Source organism: Notolepis coatsorum (genome assembly GCF_963971535.1).
Source record: "Notolepis coatsorum genome assembly, chromosome: 17".
Lineage (NCBI taxonomy): Eukaryota > Metazoa > Chordata > Actinopteri > Aulopiformes > Paralepididae > Notolepis > Notolepis coatsorum.
Genome location: NC_140181.1, coordinates 21,456,262 through 21,462,939, shown reverse-complemented (window position 1 = coordinate 21,462,939; position 6,678 = coordinate 21,456,262).

Here is a 6,678-nt window from a genome sequence, read left to right as displayed (position 1 = left end):
CTGGTTAGACTATCCATTGATGTGTTTGGGTCCCGACGCATATATAGTGCTGGCTCAGGGTGTTTCTGTTAAGAATCATGCAGGAGGCTAGTACGCCTTGGTTGCTCGTTATTAAAACCTCTTCCGAGAGCCTGTTACTGGGTCTCGACGGATTCTCGTTCATATCTGGGGGATGTTAACGGAATAGATCAGAACATAGGTAGAGGGGTCTCACGCTCTTGGGGTGGGCCACTGAGCGCGGTACAAATTGGACCGTCTGGGTGGCACCCTCTTTTCATGTTTTAGATCGACACGCATACCTACCCCCTCTCCTGGAGTGGGCATGTCGGCGTGGTTAGGGCACAGGACTGGTTATGGTCGCGCTTGTCCAGGTCAGTTAACCCGTTGTCCGCCGGGGACGCAGATCTGCTGTTCTGGTACCCTGAGGGACTTGTGCGTTTTTCGGGGGGGAAAATGCCGGGTCGGCCCGGGTGTCACAGGGTTGGGCGTTATGGAGACCCTTTGTTGGGTACACGTTGTACCTGGCACTATCATAAGGGGCTGGTTCTCCTTTCTTTCGCTCCTCTCTCACGCATGGCGAAGAGGGGGCTGTTGGGGTGGTCTTCTGGACCTCCTCTGGTAACCCTGTGTGCTTCCCGAGCCGCCGGGCCCGGTCCGAAGTAATGTTTCGTTGAAACCGTAGGCCTGGGATAACCCTTTTTTGGAAACTGAAACACTTGTACTGCGGTATAGCTGGTGTATACACGCAGGTATGTTTTGGAGTTTTTTTTGGGGGGTTATAGGAACAACCACCGTATGTGGTACCAAGAGGGTGGTTGATTCCCTGGTGTGTTGGAGCAGAGTCAACTCCCGGGTTACCCGGTTGAGTGTGCCCCTGCACGTTCATGACGTCTGCCAATTGTGTCAGCCTTCTCTGCCTCGACCCCTCTGGGTGTTTTTTTTTTGATGGAGGCTTTGTCATGGTGCGCAACAATGCCAGCATACGCCCCATCCACCGGGGGGGCTGTTTTCAGTTGACCCCTTTGACGCCTGTCTCGTCCGCAGTGCTCCAGGCTCGGGTCTACAGCCTGCTGCCTGGTTTCCCCGGTGCGTTGCCTGCTTCCGTTATGGTTAACCTTTGAGTGCTTCAAAGTTACGGCCATGCTGACTGCCTGTGTTGCAGGGTCAGTGTGCCAGGCGGCGTACTAATGGGGGGAAGGGCCTGCTCTTGGAGGGGCCCTATCCGAATACGCTGGCGATGTGGGGGGCGGTGTCACTAAGTGACCGCCTGGTGAGGTCTTGATGCTTGGCGTCATTGACCTCTCCGGGCCCCCTTTTTTCCAGGGGATCCAGTCCCTTCAGGGGGTCTGGGTCTTCCTTCGCGCTCCGCTGCTACGGCCTTGCCACGGGGTTGAGTTTGCTCTTGACTCCGTGATTTTTGGGGGCAGTAACGAGGTTTGTTCCTTCCGTTCGTTCCCTGGTGGCATGCGGGTTGTGCGTGTGCGTAGTCGTGGGGTCAAGCCACGGTCTGCTCACCCTGTGCGTTGAGTTGCTCGAGTTCCTCTTCGCACGGTCGGATCCGTCTCCCTCCCGTCCTCCAATAGGGAGGGTATCCTCCATTAGGGAGGGTCGGGGGGCTCGGTCCTCCCCGGTCTGATGGTTGTGGGGGGCCTCAGCGGGGTACATTTGTCGAGCTTCTAGCTTCCGCTTAGCTCCTCTTGTGCAGACTGACGCTGAGCGGAGGCCAGAATGAAATAGAACGTAAGGTTATGTATATAACCAAGTTCTATGAATTCTGGTGACGCTCAGCGTCAGGACGCCACTGCGGCCCTTGATCTCGCCTTGTGCTGAAAGTTTGGGAAGGAGGCGAGTAGGTGACCACACACCTGCTTATGAAGGTAAGCGGATAGGGGTGTGGCCAGACGAATGTTGGTATGTAAAGGTACATTGTGGATTTTTTATTCAGTGCAAGTGCACGAAGTGAGGTTAGTGCAGACTGACGCTGAGCGTCACCAGAATTCATAGAACTTGGTTATATACATAACCTTACGATAACACCAGAGAAAGAGAGGGAGGGAGATGCATTAACACCAGAGAAAGAGGGAGAGAGATGATTTAACACCAGAGAAAGAGAGGGAGAGAGAGAAATAAATCTGACTTTTCACATGCAAATAAATGAGCGCAGACCCGTCAGACATGTGACCACAATGTCAATAACACACCAGCAGCCATTCAGAGGAACAGTCACGGCACTACTACTGCTAGGGGGAGGAAGACGAGAGACACAGAGTGGGAGAGAACGGGAGGGGGAAAAGAGAACATGAGCTACAGGAGAATGAGCGAGAGTGTGAGAGGAAGAGAGAGAGAGAGAGAGTGATAGATAGAGAAGGAGACTTGAGAGCAGGAGAAAAGGAGGAGGAGGAGGAGGAGGAGGAGGAGGAGGAGGAGGAGGAGGAGGAGGAGGAGGAGGAGGAGGAGGAGGGTAGATTAAGTAAGAACAGAGCATGGGGCCTCCAACCAGCCACCGTATTCCTCCCCCGTCTTCATAGCGTGGGCAGAGGTCTGGAAACCCCTCCCTCCCTCCCTCCCTCCCTCCCTCCCTCCCTCCCTCCCTCCCTGCACTAAAGAGCTGCATTGGCTGAACTTGACGTTTGTTAGTCACTCGTCTGGTCACCATGGTAACTCAGACCAGGGGAACTCAGTGACCAGAGACTGTCCACAAGCTGTAGATGATTACCGTCTTTCTTCTCTGCTAAAAATACTGTGCGGCTTTGAGCCCTGTAACCTACTGCGAAATGACTCTTTTCCTGCTGGAAGATTATATCACATCCGTGTGCAGAGTTCAGCTCCAAGTAGGAGCGTTTCCCCCCATCAGTTTAATTGAATGTACAGGAACAGTTTAGTAGAAATAAAACAATTCTAAACAAACACACTACATTTTTCAATTGGTTTAAAGTTTACTCTTTTCCCTCCCATTATAGGTTTGCCGTTGCACAAACTAACTAGCTTTCTTAGTGTATAAAATGAAACAAAAAAAACGTTTTTTCCCTGCTAGAAGATTATACTGTGTTCATGATGTGACGAGTTCTGAGATTCATTTTGGGGAATTTTCTTTCTCTCCAAGAGGATAGCAACTAAGAAAAGCAGCTTTATTCGAGAATAAAAGCAGCTTTATTCGAGAATAAAAGCAAACGTTGGGTGTTCTTTGCTAAACAGCAGCTGCGGTTGATTCTCACTGTGAAGTCATTATCCTGAATGCTTCTGCAACCTTGACATTCTTCAAATCACTAACTATAACACCAGATCAGGGTGTAAATGATTAAAACCAGAGATGTGATACAATACAGCCTTGTCCTGTACCTAGCACTGAGTGTAGATACTGTCTTTTGTTCTATTCATTCCTTGATTTGTTCATTCATTCAAGTTTATTTGTCCCTAACCTTTTATAGTGTAGAGGAGTGATATCCTCCTCACCCTAGCAGTAGCAACACAAGTAGTAAACAAATGTATCAATAGGGCTTACAATTCAAAACAATAGCAGACTGACCCTTTAGACTGTCTAGTTTATAGGATGTCTATTTGCTCCCATGTCTGCTTTTCTCCGTTTCTTCTTGACTTGTTTAAAGAAGACGTGTCCGGCCCATGGGGACATTAACGTGTGTTGGCGGGCCTTACAAATACATTTTATTTGATGTGATTATGTAAAAGATTTGCAGCATAAGACATACAAAAGAAAGTGTAGGCTATGTGCAGTATGCAAATGTGTGGTGTGTGCAAGTCAGTATTGTGTAGCAGAAATAGCAAGCTCTGCATCACTTTTCAAGCCTGTGCACACGCAACAAATGTTTTCTACAGACTCCAAGAGGCACCATAAGCTGAATTCTTCCGATCAGAGGCTGTATATTAATGTTTTATTATTAAAAAAATTATGCAGAGCTTGCTCTATTTCTGCTGTAAACTCACTCTTGCTATTTTCTCAGAAATGACTCATGTACTCGGATTGCCCATAATCTCACACGTCCCAAAACTCTGGGTGATTTAAGCAAATAAAAAGCAAATAGATTCTTTTAAATGAATTTTTCTAAATTTTGAGTTAATTTTCCTCTGGGTGATTTTGGCCAACAGCTAGGCTAGCTGGTCCGTATTTGTTTCAATTAATTTGTGCTAAAATAAGCTATTTGTGGTAAGCGCATTTCCTTTAATCGCAGACTAAGGTCTTGATAGTTTTTCATTTTCATAATTCCACTGAGCTGTTTAATACCTCCTGGAATACTCAATAACGTGTGATTATGGGCTTAATAATTACGTTTATAAAATGTCTTGGTGGAACGTTCCTTCAAGGTGTTCCAGTCAATAGACAAATTCAGGATTTTCAATTTGAATAGAAGCCTTTCACAGAATGTTTGTGTATCTCTCTTTTCTTCCACCGTGGCTGCTTGTAACCACAAGTAACCACTTTTAAATGAAAATACCTCATTTCTGTGCAATGGTTGAATGAATAAAACATTGGGAACATGAAACATGATATTACTGTCCCGCTGTGACTAGTTTACAAGATCCTGTAATAAGGGACAAAATTATAAAATTTGTGTTGATATATTTCTCATAATATCAACAAAACTCTTACATTTTTGTTGATATATTTCTCATATATCCATTCCAAAGATTCGGTGAGAGGCCTCTGTCGGAATGGCCATTCTATGAACTATGTGGTCTGCACTCTGTCTTTCTGGCTAGCAGACTTTTATCTTTTGATCCAGAGCCCAGTCTGTATGCAGAGAGAGAATGGTATTGTTCAACCTGACCTCTGGGCCCTCGCTGCTTCTGAGGAATGACAGGTATGCAGAGGAGATTCAGTAGTGTCAAACTCTTTCTTTCTTTCTTTCTTTCTTTCTTTCTTTCTTTCTTTCTTTCTTTCTTTCTTTCTTTCTTTCTTTCTTTCTTTCTTTCTTTCTTTCTTTCTTTCTTTCTTTCTTTCTTTCTTTCTTTCTTTCTTTCTTTGTCTTCATCTCTGTCTGTCTTTCTCTGTCCCCTCTCACTCACTCACTCGCTCGCTCGCTCACTCACTCGCTCACTCACTCACTCACTCACTCACTCACTCACTCACTCACTCACTCACTCACTCACTCACTCACTCACTCACTCACTCACTCACTCACTCACTCACTCACTCACTCACTCACTCATCCTTCTTTCTTTCTCTATCCCTCCCTCATTCCCCTCTTTCTTTCTTTCTTTCTTTCTTTCTTTCTTTCTTTCTTTCTTTCTTTCTTTCTTTCTTTCTTTCTTTCTTTCTTTCTTTCTTCTCTCTCCTGCCATGCTTCTCTAATCCGAGGCAGCTGTCTTCTGCTGGCCCTGATAGAGTGCCTGCCTGCCTGCCTGCCTGCCTGCCTGCCTGCCTGCCTGCCTGCCTGCCTGCCTGTCTGTCTGTCTGTCTGTCTGTCTGTCTGTCTGTCTGTCTGTCTGTCTGTCTGTCTGTCTGTCTGTCTGTCTGTCTGTCTGTCTGTCTGTCTGTCTCTCTCTCTCTCTCTCTCTCTCTCTCTCTCTCTCTCTCTCTCTCTCTCTCTCTCTCTCTCTCTTCTCCTCTCTCAAGCCCCTCTCATCTTATCTTATCTTTTAAATTTTTGCCTGAAATTAGACTCCCATCCCCCAATTTAATCGTTATGCCAATTCCCTTCCTGTGGAGTCGCCAGCCGCTTCTTTTCACCTGACAGCGAGGGGTTTCACTGGGGGAACGTAACACATGCGGTTCACGCTATTTCCCCCAGATCCCCTAGACAGGCACCCCGACCGACCAGTAGGAGTCACTGTTTGCAATGACCAGGACACATACCCCACCGGCTTCCCACCCACGAACACTGCCAATTGTGTTCGTAGGGACGACTGACCGAACCGGAAGTACCACTGACAGCTGTATTCGAACCCAGAGTCTCTGTGGTGGTGCTTACACTACCCAGCTGCACCATCTCTTCTTCTCCTCTGCCATGCTTCAGTAATGCGAGGCTGCTGTCTGCACTGTGGGCCGTTGGCTGACAGAGACAGAGGGAAAACAGCTTTACAACTCTCCTCCATGCCTGCCAACGTGGAGCGATGATGACCAGCAAATTACTGGCTCAGGCAGAGATTTGAGTTAAATTATTTGGTAATATGATTTATGTTCAAACGGAATGGAAACAAGTGGAATTGTTTTGTCTCAAGATATTTACGTATGGGAGGAAGACGTGAGGGAGGAAGACGTGAGGGGGAAGACGTGAGGGAGGAAAACGTGAGGGAGGAAGACGTGAGGGAGGAAGACGTGAGGGAGGAAGACGTGAGGGAGGAAGACATGAGGGAGGAAGACGTGAGGGAGGAAGACATGAGGGAGGAAGACGTGAGGGAGGAAGACGTGAGGGAGGAAGACGTGAGGGAGGAAGACGTGAGGGAGGAAGACATGAGGGAGGAAGACGTGAGGGAGGAAGACGTGAGGGAGGAAGACATGAGGGAGGAAGACGTGAGGGAGGAAGACATGAGGGAGGAAGACGTGAGGGAGGAAGACGTGAGGGAGGAAGACGTGAGGGAGGAAGACATGAGGGAGGAAGACGTGAGGGAGGAAGACGTGAGGGAGGAAGACGTGAGGGAGGAAGACGTGAGGGAGGAAGACATGAGGGAGGAAGACATGAGGGAGGAAGACGTGAGGGAGGAAGACGTGAGGGAGGAAGA